Here is a 12,475-nt window from a genome sequence, read left to right as displayed (position 1 = left end):
TCATTTACTAATGCGGAAATTCTTTATGCCCTGAAATTGCTGTTAGGGCAACTACAAAAGTAGGAGAAGAAGGTCCTGATACGTGTAAACAGGAGCAAGGAGTGGGGGGCCACCCCAGCAGCATGGGGGTCCCCTTGGGCCTGGTACCTACTCTGTTGGTTTCTGTGCAGTAGAATTTGTTTCTGTTTCTTTCTCTCTTTAAAACATTTTTTATTGCATTTTTCCATTACTGTTTAGCCCCCACATACCGTGCTTCTTCCCAATCACCACACTGCTGTCCGCGCCCGTGAGTCCTTTTCCTTTTGCTCCACCCCTCCACCTCCTAGCCCCTCCCCCCATAGCTGTCATCCTGCTCTTCCTCTGTGCGTTTGTCTCTATTTTGCTTGGTACATCAATTTGCTCATTAGATTCTACATATGAGTAAAACCCACAGAATGGGAGAACATATTTGCTGGTACATCTGATAGGGGGGTTAATATCCACAGTTTCTAAAGAACTTACAAAACTCAACATCAAAAGAACAAACAATCCAATAAAGACGGGCCGAGGGCCTGAATAGAGACTTCTCCAAAGAGGACGTACGGATGGGCCAATAGGCATTTGAAAAGATGCTCAATGTCATTAATCATCCGAGAAATGCAGATAGAAGCTGCAGTTAGATGTAACCTCACATGGGTCAGAATGGCTATCAGCTCTATCTTTAAATGATAATGTGTCCTCGGTCACCCTGTGGAAGTTCGTCACAAACTGTGTTAACTATCCACTGTCCATACAACATGCTCCTGTATTCCTCCAGTTCTGGGGGCCGGCAGTCTGAAACCAGCCCCACTGGGGGAAATCCGGGTGTCAGCAGGCCTGCGCCCTGCAGCGGGCTCTGAGGGGGGAATCTGCTTCCTTGCCTTTTCTGGGCTCTGGAGGCTCCGTGCATTCCTTGGGTCAAAAACTGTCCTCACATCTCTTCGACATCTTTCCATTCACATGTCCCTTTCTTCCTTCTGTGGAGGCAGATCTCTCTCTTCTTTTCCTAAGGACACTTGAGATTTTTATTCAGGTCCTGCCCTGATAATCCAGGATAATCTTCCCAATTTGGGAAAGAAAGATCTTTCATCACATCAGCAGAGGTTGTGTTGCCTGGTAATTTCACAGTCAAAGGTTTCCGGGATTAGGGGACCATTATTCGGCGACCACGACACCTTTTCCTTTAACTTGAGTAAAACTGGATGATGGAGAGGATCATGTTTAGTTTGGGGGGGAAATATCACAAGATCAGAAAATATTTGTATAATAAACAGCCAATGTAACTACTTTAACAGCTAAGGTTTTTGCTTTAGGATGTGTAGTTTGGTCAAAGAAAATGCCAGTTTGATTCCAGGTCAGGGCACATGCCTGGGTTGTGGGTCAGGTCCCCAGTGGGGGGAGCGTGGGAGGCAACCAAACTGTGTATCTCTCACACACTGATGTTTCTCTCCCCCTCTTTCTCCCTCCCTCTCCCTGTCTTTCTAAAAAAAAAAAAAAAGTGAATAAGTAAATAAAATCTTTAAAGAAAACCACAACTTTTGTTCTAAAAAAAAAAAAAGGATGCTTCCTTTAGAATTCTCTAGAAATGTGACCTGCTAGCAATATATTTGCTGGAAATATATTTTATTGGAATAGCAGTTCTTTATTATAAATTCTTATCTGTATTTCATGGATTGTTACCATTGGCCCTGTCGTGATGACTTCCGCTAATTTCCCCCAGTCTGTGCGAGAGGTGTTTTCCTTAGAGTTTCCCCATCTCTGGGACTTCCTTTCCCCCGTGGGTTCACAGGCCCATCGAGCTGTGTCAAAGTTCTGTTTTGCTCACACACACTCATACAGGCAATGAGCTTCAGCCGAGGACACGGCTTGCCGGCATTTGGAACTGTGTTTAATTTCCTCCATGCCAGGAGCAGGGAACATCCTGTGGATCATGGTCGAAGGCTTGCTGGAGTAGAGGCATGTTTTAAACTGAGTGAACGTGGTTGTTTCAGCACTGGTCTCGGTGTCAGGAGATTGGGTCTATTCCAGCCTCCTGAATAACTCGGGGCCAGCCCCTTGTCTGCTTTAGCCATTGGATCCTCTCTGTATAGTGAGGGACTTTGCTAGGTTAGTCTGTTAGTGCCCTGTTGGGCTTCTCGTAAGTGAAGTCTAGCTGGCAAAGGCCAGCGTGAGGTCTCCTGGGTCATCACTGAGGCTCTGCTCTGGCGCTTCTCTCCTGGAGGTCCCCAGAGTAACACAAATATCACTCAAAGTTCAAAGTAAACAAACAAAACCAGAATACAAATAAAACGAGACAGAGAGAGAGTTTGAAAACTGTAGGAAGTCATATCTGTTTGTTCTTTGGCCTGTGTGATGAAAGGGGCGGGTTATAGTCTATGAACAAAGTTTGTGCTTTTCAGTGGCCCAGTCAAGCCCTGTGCCCAACACAGCCCATCCCGCTGAATGAACACTGGCCCTCTTTCACTAATCACATGCCATACCTTTTGCACACATGGTGTGAGCCAGGGATTGCTTTGTTCCTTCGGCTCTGTTTATGGAAGTTTTAGGTTCACAGCAAAATTGAGAGGGAGGTGCAGAAATTTCCTATATACACCCTCCCTCACCATCAGCATCCTAGACCACAATGGTGCATTTGGTACGATTGACAAACCTGTAGTGACACATCATTGTCATCCAAAGTACATAGTTTACAGTAGGGTTCACTCTCACTGTTGTACATCCTGTGGGTTTGTACAGACATATAATGAAGTGTACTCATTATTATGGCTGGTATTGTACTATTTTTTACTGCCCTAAGAATTCTCTGTGCTCTGTGCCTGTTCATCCCTCCATCCCCCAATTTCCCGGCAACAACTGATCTTTTTACTGACTCTGCAGTTTTGCCTTTTCCCGAATGTCCAGATCATTGAAATCACACATGATGTAGCCTTTCACACTGGCCTTTTCAACTCAGTAATAGGCATTCAAGGTTCCTTCGTGTCTTTTTCGTGGCCCGAAAGCTCATTTCTTTTAGTGTTGAACTGTTTATTGATCTATTCACCTACTCAGGGACCTTTTGGTTGCTTCCAAGTTTGAGATTTATGACTAAAGCTGCCAGAAATATCTGTTTTTGTGTAGACATAAGTTTTCAACTTTTTGGAATAAATACCAATGAGTCCAATGTCTGGGTTGAGTATGTTTGATTTTTTTAAGAAACTGTCACGCTGTCTTTCAAACTGTGCTATTTGGCATTCCCACCAGCAGTGACTAAGACTTCTTGTTGCTGTACATCCTGCCCAGCATTTGGGGTTGGTAGTGTTTTGGATTATGGCCATTCTGATAGGCATGGAGTGATCTCTCAATACTGTTTTAATCTGGGGTTTTCCTGATGACACGAACTGGGAGCATCTTGTCATGTGCTTATTTGCCATCTACATTTCTCCTTTGATAAGGTGTCTGTTAAGGCCTTGGCCCATTTTTTAATTGGGTTGTTTTTCTCCTCATTGTGGAATTTTAAGAGCTCTTCATATATTTTGGATACCAATCCTGTATTACATGTCTCTTTAGCAAATATTACCTCCAGCCTGTGGTTTTCTTCTCTTCTCATTCTCTTGACAGTGGGTTGCACAGAGCTGACACTTTTATTTGGAATGAAGTCCTGCTTATCCATGATTTTGTTTATGGATTGTGCTCTTGGGATTGCATGTGAAAAATCATTTTCATCCCTAAGGTCATCTAGACTTTTTCCATGTTACCTTCCGGGAGTTTTAGAGTTTTGTGTTTTTGTTGATTTGTAATGCAAAGCAGTTTAGCTATTTCTTTTGTGTCCTTGTCATCGCTCATTGTGAGTTTATCCACTTATATGAAATTTTGCTTATGAAAATAGTTCCCTTTCTTAGGTTATTTTTGGCAGCAGGTGTTAAGATTGTGGTGCACTGTTCTCTGCAGCTTAGTGACCCTATAATGTTCATGGGGGGGTGGGTGGAGTATAGCCTGGGGTCAGAGGGTCTTGGGCTGGAATATAAATGCAATTTTGCTCTGAAATCTTCATTTTATTTTTCCGAAGCAAATAGTACAAAATAAATTGCTTAGAACATGATCATTGAAAAGTTGCTTTTCCATAACGGATAACTATTCTCTCATTTCTGTTTTGGCTTTCTTCTTATGATTAAGAATACTTCCCCTTTTTAAAAGAATGTAATAATGAATTACTTTAACCTTTTCCATATCTGGACATCCAATTTTATTTTATTTTTTTGCCTAAAGTGAAATAAGCAGAAAGGAGACTGAGGAGTAGATGAGAGAACCTCAGACAGCATTGAAAGACCTGGCTGGGAGGCCTGGCTCTCCATTCACTAGTGAACTCATGTGGGAAAAGTTACTCACCAACCTGGGCCCCATTTCCTTGTCTGAAACACCAGTGGTCGTCCTAGCTGAGCTCTGAGGTTCCTATGAAAATAACACTGAACTCTAAGTAGGTCAGTTTTTATAGTAGACTTTCCCACTCTAAGTTGACCCTAGAAAGACTTTTCAAATCTAGGTATCTTAAAAGGGAGACCAGAATTACAGAGGAGGAAATGATGAGTCTACTGTTTTCCATTTCTTAATTTTTAAAATTCCAGTTCTGCTAAAGTTGGTCACAGTTTCCACTAATCATGAAAAGAGCATTGGGCCTCTCTTGATGTCTGTTGTTGCGTAATAATCTTCCATTTCATTCCACTTGGAATTACAGGAGTTTTCTATGTTCTTAACCTTTTTGGTGGTTCGGTAAAAGAGTGTCAATGCTCTCAGTGCTGATTTCCAGGAAACATGGATGTTAACACCTTATCCTTCATGTTGCAGCATTTTACCTGCTCTGATAGAAACTATAGAGTTTATGTTCTCTCCCACACCTTGAACTCGGGTGGGGAAAGTGATGCTACCAGCGATGCTTTCCTGTAATAATAAAAAGGGAAGAAGTTGACATTTGCATGCTTTGGTGCAGCTTTCTCTTCCTGCCCATTGCTGACAGGTACAGTCCCCTGCCCATGATTCATCTTCTACCTGTTGCTCTTGCTGCGCATCACATCCAACAAGTCGTCTCTTTAGAAGGACAGAAGTACTGGAAAGTGCCACTCTGCGTTCATGGCTTCTGCTCCAAAAGTTTAGGCTGCTAGGGTAGACTTTTTTAAAAGACTGGTAAAAAGCAGGTGGGATTCTACAATGTTTGAAGTATTATATAGTTGTTGTTTTTTAAAAATAGGTTTATATGTTTATTTTTAGGGAGATAGGAAGAGAGGGTAAGAAACATCAATGTGAGAGAAAAACAATGTACATGCCTTCACAGGGGACTGAAACCATAACCCAGGCATGAGGCCTGACCGGGAAGCCAACCAGTGACCTGTGGCTTTGCGGGATGATGTCTAAGCAACTGAGCCACACCGGTCAGAGCTGAAGTGTTATATAATTCTTGCTGAGATGGTGTGTGTGTAGTGGAATTAGAAGTCAGTAAAAGTTACCCAGCTGACCAAGCCAGCAGTCCCAAGGTGACTCAGTTTTCTCTAAATTCTTTTTTCAGTGAAGACAGCAATGGAAAGGAAAAGCAGTGAAGTGAGACAGAGAAAAAGGCCAGAGAGGCTTAGGCAGGGAGTTAGGAACCAATAGGAGGAAGACCTGGTTCTTGCATCTGGCTGTGGAGAAAGGTCTTGTGAGAGCTATTTCCTGAAAAACAGGAGCAATGATAAAACTAAGCGAAGAAGATAATAATAGGCAGAAAACTATACTTGAACAACAATAAAAAAAAAGAGATAATAATAAAGAAGTCTGCTTTGCCTGAGCTCAAATCTGTGCATGGATGTCTTATTTATTGTAAATTTTGGTCTTTTATTTGGGGACAATTTTGGACTTAGGAAAAATCATGGACATAGTGATGGTCACCTAGCTTGCCCGAATGTGGCACATCGATCAAGCCTGAGAGGGTCTCATCGGCACAGTCCTGTGGATTAGACTCCAGACCCGATGGGATTTCACTGGTTTTCCTCACGTGTCCTGATGGAGCTTCCCTCTAGGCGACCATGGTGTGTTTAGTCAGCCTCTCTCCTTAGGCTCCTCTGGTCAGTGACAGGTTCTGTTTTTCCTTGTTTTTCATGACCTTGTCAACTTCGAGGAGTCAAAGTTTTTCAATTGCTTATCTTTGGAATTTGATCGGTTTGTTTTATAAAAGTATGTTTAAAAAAAGTGGGGGCCCACTGTGTCCCTGGTAGGGGGTGGCGTCCAGCACCACAGACCTACTGTGACATTGCTCATCAGGCCAACGTTGTCCCAAGACAATCATGGTGGGACGTGCCTAGAAGACAGTTGGCTTCAAGGAAGAATGTCTTACAAATCACTTTATTTGATCGAGGTTGTGGGTTACTGGGGTAGAGCTGGAGGGGGGCTGTTTTCCCTCCACTCAGAGTTTCAGGGACGACCAACAAAGGCGTGTTAGTTTCTTCAAACCCTGAGCTCACAGGAAGGAAAGAAAGCATTCTCTTCGCTCCCAGGGTGAGCGGGCAAGTGGAAGGTTCCCCATAAATCCTAACAAAGCTGGGTTGTTTGGAGGAGGTTTTGTTTGTTTTGTTAACATTCAGCCCACCTGCCATTTAAAGTGTACAGTCTGATGTTTTGAGTCTATTCGCAGGACTGTGCAATCATCAAAACCATCTTCCTTTAGAACATTCTATACCCCTCCCAGCTTTGGTCGGCACTCCTCATTTCTTCCCCTTGTCCAGACCCTGGCTGCCACTCAGCCACCTCGGTTCTCTCTGGATTTCCCTATTTGGGACATTTATGTAAGTGGAACCAGACACCATGTCCGGCTTCTTTCACTTCATATAACGTTTCTGAGGTTCGTCTACCTTGCAGCATGTATCAGCAGTTCCTTTGTAGGTTTCTGTGGATAAATAGTCCACTGTATGGATGCAGCACGTTGCATTTTCAGTGACTGGCTCCATGAAAAGGGGAGGAGAAAGCTGGCCGAGCTGTAATCTGGATGGTGGTGTGGCCTGGGCACAAAGGGAGGGAAAGGCCAGCTGTTTCCTCGAAGGGACTGGATATGCAGAGAGTGGACACTTCTTGAAACCAGGAATGATTGTTCCTACATATCACGGGCCTTGTGTCTGTCTGCCCATCCCTGCCTCGGTCCCAGCCCCACAGCCGCTCTGTGCAGCTGGGACACCGAGATCCCCACCTGCTGAGACAGAGTCACTCCATTTTAAGGACTTGCCCTCAACCTTGGGGATGGAGAAACATCACCTCACTTCTTCCCAAATTGTGCTTTGATGTTCCAGAAGATAACACTAGATGATCTGTTAAAAAAGCAAAAGGAGGAATTCTGTGATCAAATACTTTTGGGAAATGCCTTATAATCCCCCTCTGGAGATTTGAAATGAATCCGAGGGTACGAATGCCTCTACAAAAGCATCAGTTAGGTATTTGGTTAATTTTCCTTAGCACAGGGCCAGCCACAGTTACCCTCATTGTCTCCAGGGACAGTGGCAGTCCACGGGAAAGAGTGGACAGTGCTTCTTCTGGGCAGCGCACTAGGACTCTGTCCCCTTGCCACTGAGCCAGGCTGATGACCCAGCTCTGATGATGGACTTTCTGTCCTGATTTCTAGGTCAAGGCCATTTCTCAGGTCACAGTCCTGGAAACTGCCCCTGTCTTGTTCTCCATGTCATTCTGCTTTCATCCGTTCACTCCAGGGACCCAACCATGCCCTGAAAATGCAGCCCAGGGCTGGGGCTCTGTTAGCTCTTGTTGGCTTTCCCCATTGTTCTCTGCATCCTTACCCACTTTACTGAAAAGGACCCTCCACAGACTTCCTGTCATCCCTTGGGAAACTCCAATTTCCTTCATGCTGAGCGTCCTGACAGCACATCCCTCTGCCAGGATGACCTACAACTTACATGACGTCAAATTGCTGTGGTTTCCAACCACTCCACCCGAGTTCCTGGGTCCACACTCCCTTGTCCTGAAATAGTTTATTAATCCCACGGTACCATGTTTGGGACATGGCAGTGCCCTCCTGGAGCGTCTCACGTAAGATAGCCGCTCGAGATTTGTTGCTGACATTGATGCTGCACAGGGCAGCATCGGTGTGTCCGTCCTCCTCAGGGTTTAATTCTGTGCTGTGTTATTGCTGAAAAACCATGCACTTTAGAACCAGGCAGACTCAGGTTTTGATCTTGGCCATGGCACTTAGTAAGTAACCATGTGACCTTGGACTGGATATGAATTTCTCTGTTTCACTTTTCTCATCTGTAGAATGAGGATTCACAAGCCTATCTCATGTGGTTGTTGTAAGGATTGGTTTAGAAGTTGTTTGTACACCACCACTATCAACAAGAATCCCATGATTTGGGTATGAGCAGTTCTCAAATATTATTGTGAGAGATCCTGGAGTAAACAATAGGTGTGAAATTTCTCAATAAAGACAGTTTGTATGCTATGAGTTAATATTTGAAAATCACTTAAACAAACCTGGAATGCGTGTAAGAGCTCTGTAAGTGTTTAAAAAGGAAGGGAAATTTATCTTTCTTCTTTCTAGATTGTAAGGATTTCTGACCCACTGGCTTAGAGAAAAAGTAGTGAAATCACTTCTGTGGGGCTGCTGGTGGTGAGGATTTGGAGGTGGCACCTGCTTTTAGTGGCTCCACCCCAAGATCCCTGGACCGCAGAAGACAAGCAGAGCTCCCAACAGCGTGGAGGATCTGGGAAGAGGGCTAGCTGAGAGGTGACGTTCATGTGCTTTTAAAAAAACGCTGAGTAGGTATCCAGCATACTTCTGATTCCCATTCCATGTGGCAGTTCCCCACGCACCCCTGCCCTTCTCTTAGGATGTGCCCCTTGCCCTCTTCCCTCCGCTCAGCTTCAACCCCAGGGTCACGACCTTTCCCCCTTAACCCGCCTCTGGATCCATGTCCTGTCCCCTAGACCCACACGACACTGAGGAGAGACAACCCCCAATACCTAAGGACAAGTGTGATGTGACCGTGTGAACATGGATTTCACAGTGGCCTCTGGAGAGGAAGACAGAACCTGGTCAGCAGTCTCTCTCTCTCACTTGGGGGAGCGGCACCTGGAGGCAGGAGCGTTTGGCTGCGTTGGCAGAACTTTTGAGGTGGCTCGTTTTCCCCTGGAAAGAAACTGAGCATGGGAGCTGCTAAACGAAGAGCCTCTGCCCTGCCTTTGGGGGAGCCCGCTGGACTGCAGAGCCCACCTTCTGCACCGGAGCTCTCTTGGCAGACGCAGCGTTTCGGTGAGAAGCTGGGATCCTGCCGCTGGGCCCAGGACAGAGTTGGCTGGTAGACCTCGGGCTGTGTAGCCGGCTGGCGAATCTTCAGTTGTGTGCTGTTTACATGCGTCCATAACTTTGGTCTTTTTTGTTCTTTTAAACTTTATTGGGGTGGCATTGGTTAATAAAATGATGTAGGTTTCAGGTGTAAAACTCTGTCATACATCATGCATATGTTGTATGGTGCGCTCACCACCTTGAGTCAAGTCTCCTTCCGTCATCAGTCATGCCCTCTTTACCCCCTCCTACCTCGCCCACCTTAATTTACCTTTTGGAAAAATGAGCAGAAAAATCTTCCATACCGGGTGCTATACAGTCTGCATGTCTATTTTGTATTATTCAGCTGAGGCAGCCAGCCAGGAAATTTGCTCCTATCTAATGTGTCCACATGTTCCCGGTTTTCTGGCTGAGAAGCTTGGGTACATGGAATCAGGAAAATACTGATTGAAGTCAGAAAAGAGCAGGTGTGTATCTTGAAGTTGCTGGTGCAGATGGTTTGGGAAAAATATTATCTGGACTCTGCAATCAACTAGTGTTAAGACTTTTATAAAACTATTCGGTGTGAGGCTGACTCATTTGTTGGGTTGAGGAAGTGAATCCTGAAGTTGCTCACAACACTGAAATCTTACCGTGGATTTGAACATTCAACCTTCTCCCCTCCAAACCAATTTGCACTGATAGAAAATAGATGACAGGAATAAAATGGGTCCACATCCTTCACATTTTTCATCAAGTCTGGGTTTTCCTTTTTGGGAATTGACAAAAACCACCAGAGTTGATTGGCTCTGGTCCCAGCACCAGGAAACTACCTGCTCAGCCAGGCTGAGTGGGCACTGCTGGGGATAAAGGGCCTGGGAATGGTGCATCAGTTCGGTTTTCTAGGGAGAGAGGGTTAAGCGACACTCAGCACAGCGTGGTTATCTGAAAGGGGATAAATAAAAGAGGGTGGTGCCAAGGCTGGGAAATTACCATCTCGAATGATACAAACCCTGGAATCCTGCCCAAAGCAAACAACTGCAATTTGGAGCCCACGTTGTGGTACAGAAAAGACTCTGGGCAGCTGAAAGCCCTTTTTGTGTGGTGAGCTTGGGGAATGGAATTGAAAAGAATACGCACTTTTTTTTTTCCGAGCAAAGGATTTGCAGAAATACTCCAAGGCTGTTATACTATCAATGAAGCCTCTAATGAAAATTGTGACCTGCCTTCTCAGAAAAATGAAGGCTCCTATAGACATAGACCCAACATATTTTTAAAAGACTTAATTCTTTTGAGCGGTTTTAGATTCCCTGCAAACTGAGAGAGAAAGGCATAGATTCCCTTGCACACCCGGCCCTCACATGCATAGCTTTCCCCCCCCGTCAGCATCCGGCATCACGGCAGGACATTTGCTAACAATCAACGAACCTACATTGACATGATATTATCACCCCAAGTTCATAGGTTACATAAGGATTCCCTCTTGGTGGTGTACCTTCTATGAGCTTTGACAAGTGTGTAATGACATGTGTCTACCATTGTAGTGTCTGTCATGCAGAGTATTTTCACTGCCCTGCAGTCCTCTGTGTTCCGCCTATTCACTCCTCCCACCCTGGCAACTATGATCTTTTTATTGTGTCCGTAGTTTTGCCTTTTCCAGAATGTCATGTAGTTGGAATTGTGCAGTAGGTAGGCTTTTCAGATTGGTTTCTTTCATTTAGTAATATGTTCCTCCATATTTAAAGTTCCTCCATATCTTTTCATGGCTTGGTAGTTTATCTTGTTTTACTGCTGAATACTGTTTTGTTATCTGGATATACAACAGCTTATTTATCCATGCACTTACTGAAGGGCATCTTTGTTGCATTCAAGTTTTGAAATTATGAATAAAGATGCTATGAACAGCTATGTGCGGGTTACTTTCGTGTGGACCTAGATTTGTGTGGACCTAAATTTTCAACTCATTCAGGTAGATACCAAGGAGTACAGTTGCTGGATCTTGGGATAAAAGTATGTCTAGTTTTGTAAGAAACTGCTGAGCTGCACCATTTTGCATCCCCACCAGCAATGAACAGGGGTTCCTGGTTCTCTACATCCCCTTCAGCATTACGGTGCTGAAACCAATGTTGAGGATAGGAAGGCAAGACATAGCCTGAGAGGAAATATTTGCAAAAGATACATGTGATAAATGTTACCCAAAATATACAAGTGTCTCTTGAAACTCAACAATAAGAAAAGTAACAAAAAAAAAACCCATTCAAAGTTGGCCAAACACCGTCCTCAACAGATAGCTCACTAGAAAAGAAATAGGCAGCAAATTAACCTATGAAAAGATGCTCCACATCATACGTCATCAGGGAAATCCCAAATCTTTTACAGAGAAGGAGTTTTAGTGGCAGCGAAATCTGATTTACAGATGATTTCTTTCATGGACTAGGCCTTTGGGGTTGTATCTAAATGTCTTTACTGTAAGCAAGTCCATTTACATTTTCTCCCATTTTGTCTTCTAGGAGCTTTATAGATGCAAAAACATTTTCTATTTAGGTCTATAATCCATTTTGAATTGATTTTTGTGAGGGTTTAAGGTTTGTGTCTAGATTTTTGTGTATGTTTTGTTTTGGACATGAATGTCCACAGTTGTTAGCACAATTTGTTGAAAAAACGATCTTTGCTCCACTGTATTACCTTTGCTCCTTTGTCAAAGATCAATGAACTATACGTATGTGTAACATCTATATACATATGTAAATAGGGGGTCTATTTCCAGTCTCTCTACTCTGTTCTATTGATCTGTTTGTCTATTCTTTCACCAACACTACACTGTCTTGATTACTGTAGTTTTATTTAAGTCTTGAAGTTGGGTAGCATCAGTCCTCTGACTTTGTTCTTCTCCTTCAAAATTGTGTTGGCTGTACCACATATTTATGTACCATTCCTGGGATTTAATGAGTATCCTAAAGTACATCCATGGGTCTTAGGTATTCACACATTAAAGTAAATAATCCTTCAGTTTACAAGTATTCTAGCAAACTTCAGTAAGTGACAAAAATAATAAAGCAAGAGTAGTGAGGAAAGGTTTCATGGAAGACAGGCTTACTTCTATCAGTCCTGTGGAAGTCTGGGAAAGGCTATAGAGGAACAGAGGGAAGCAAGGTTGCTAAGAAATCAAAAGCAGAATAGTTGGAAGTC

At 43.8% G+C, this 12,475-nt stretch overlaps 1 protein-coding gene across 1 annotated transcript in view; it reads left to right on the top strand.

Moving 5' to 3' along the window:
• The window catches only part of CCL20 (C-C motif chemokine ligand 20), a 35,221-nt gene that overhangs the window by 2,040 nt on the left and 20,706 nt on the right, over positions 1–12,475 (top strand). The window lies entirely within an intron of this gene.

Source organism: Artibeus jamaicensis, unplaced genomic scaffold (genome assembly GCF_021234435.1).
Source record: "Artibeus jamaicensis isolate MK-2021 breed Jamaican fruit bat unplaced genomic scaffold, CSHL_Jam_final contig_1015, whole genome shotgun sequence".
Lineage (NCBI taxonomy): Eukaryota > Metazoa > Chordata > Mammalia > Chiroptera > Phyllostomidae > Artibeus > Artibeus jamaicensis.
The sequence above is the reverse complement of the archived record's forward strand: the minus strand, read 5'-3'. Positions and strand labels throughout refer to the sequence as shown.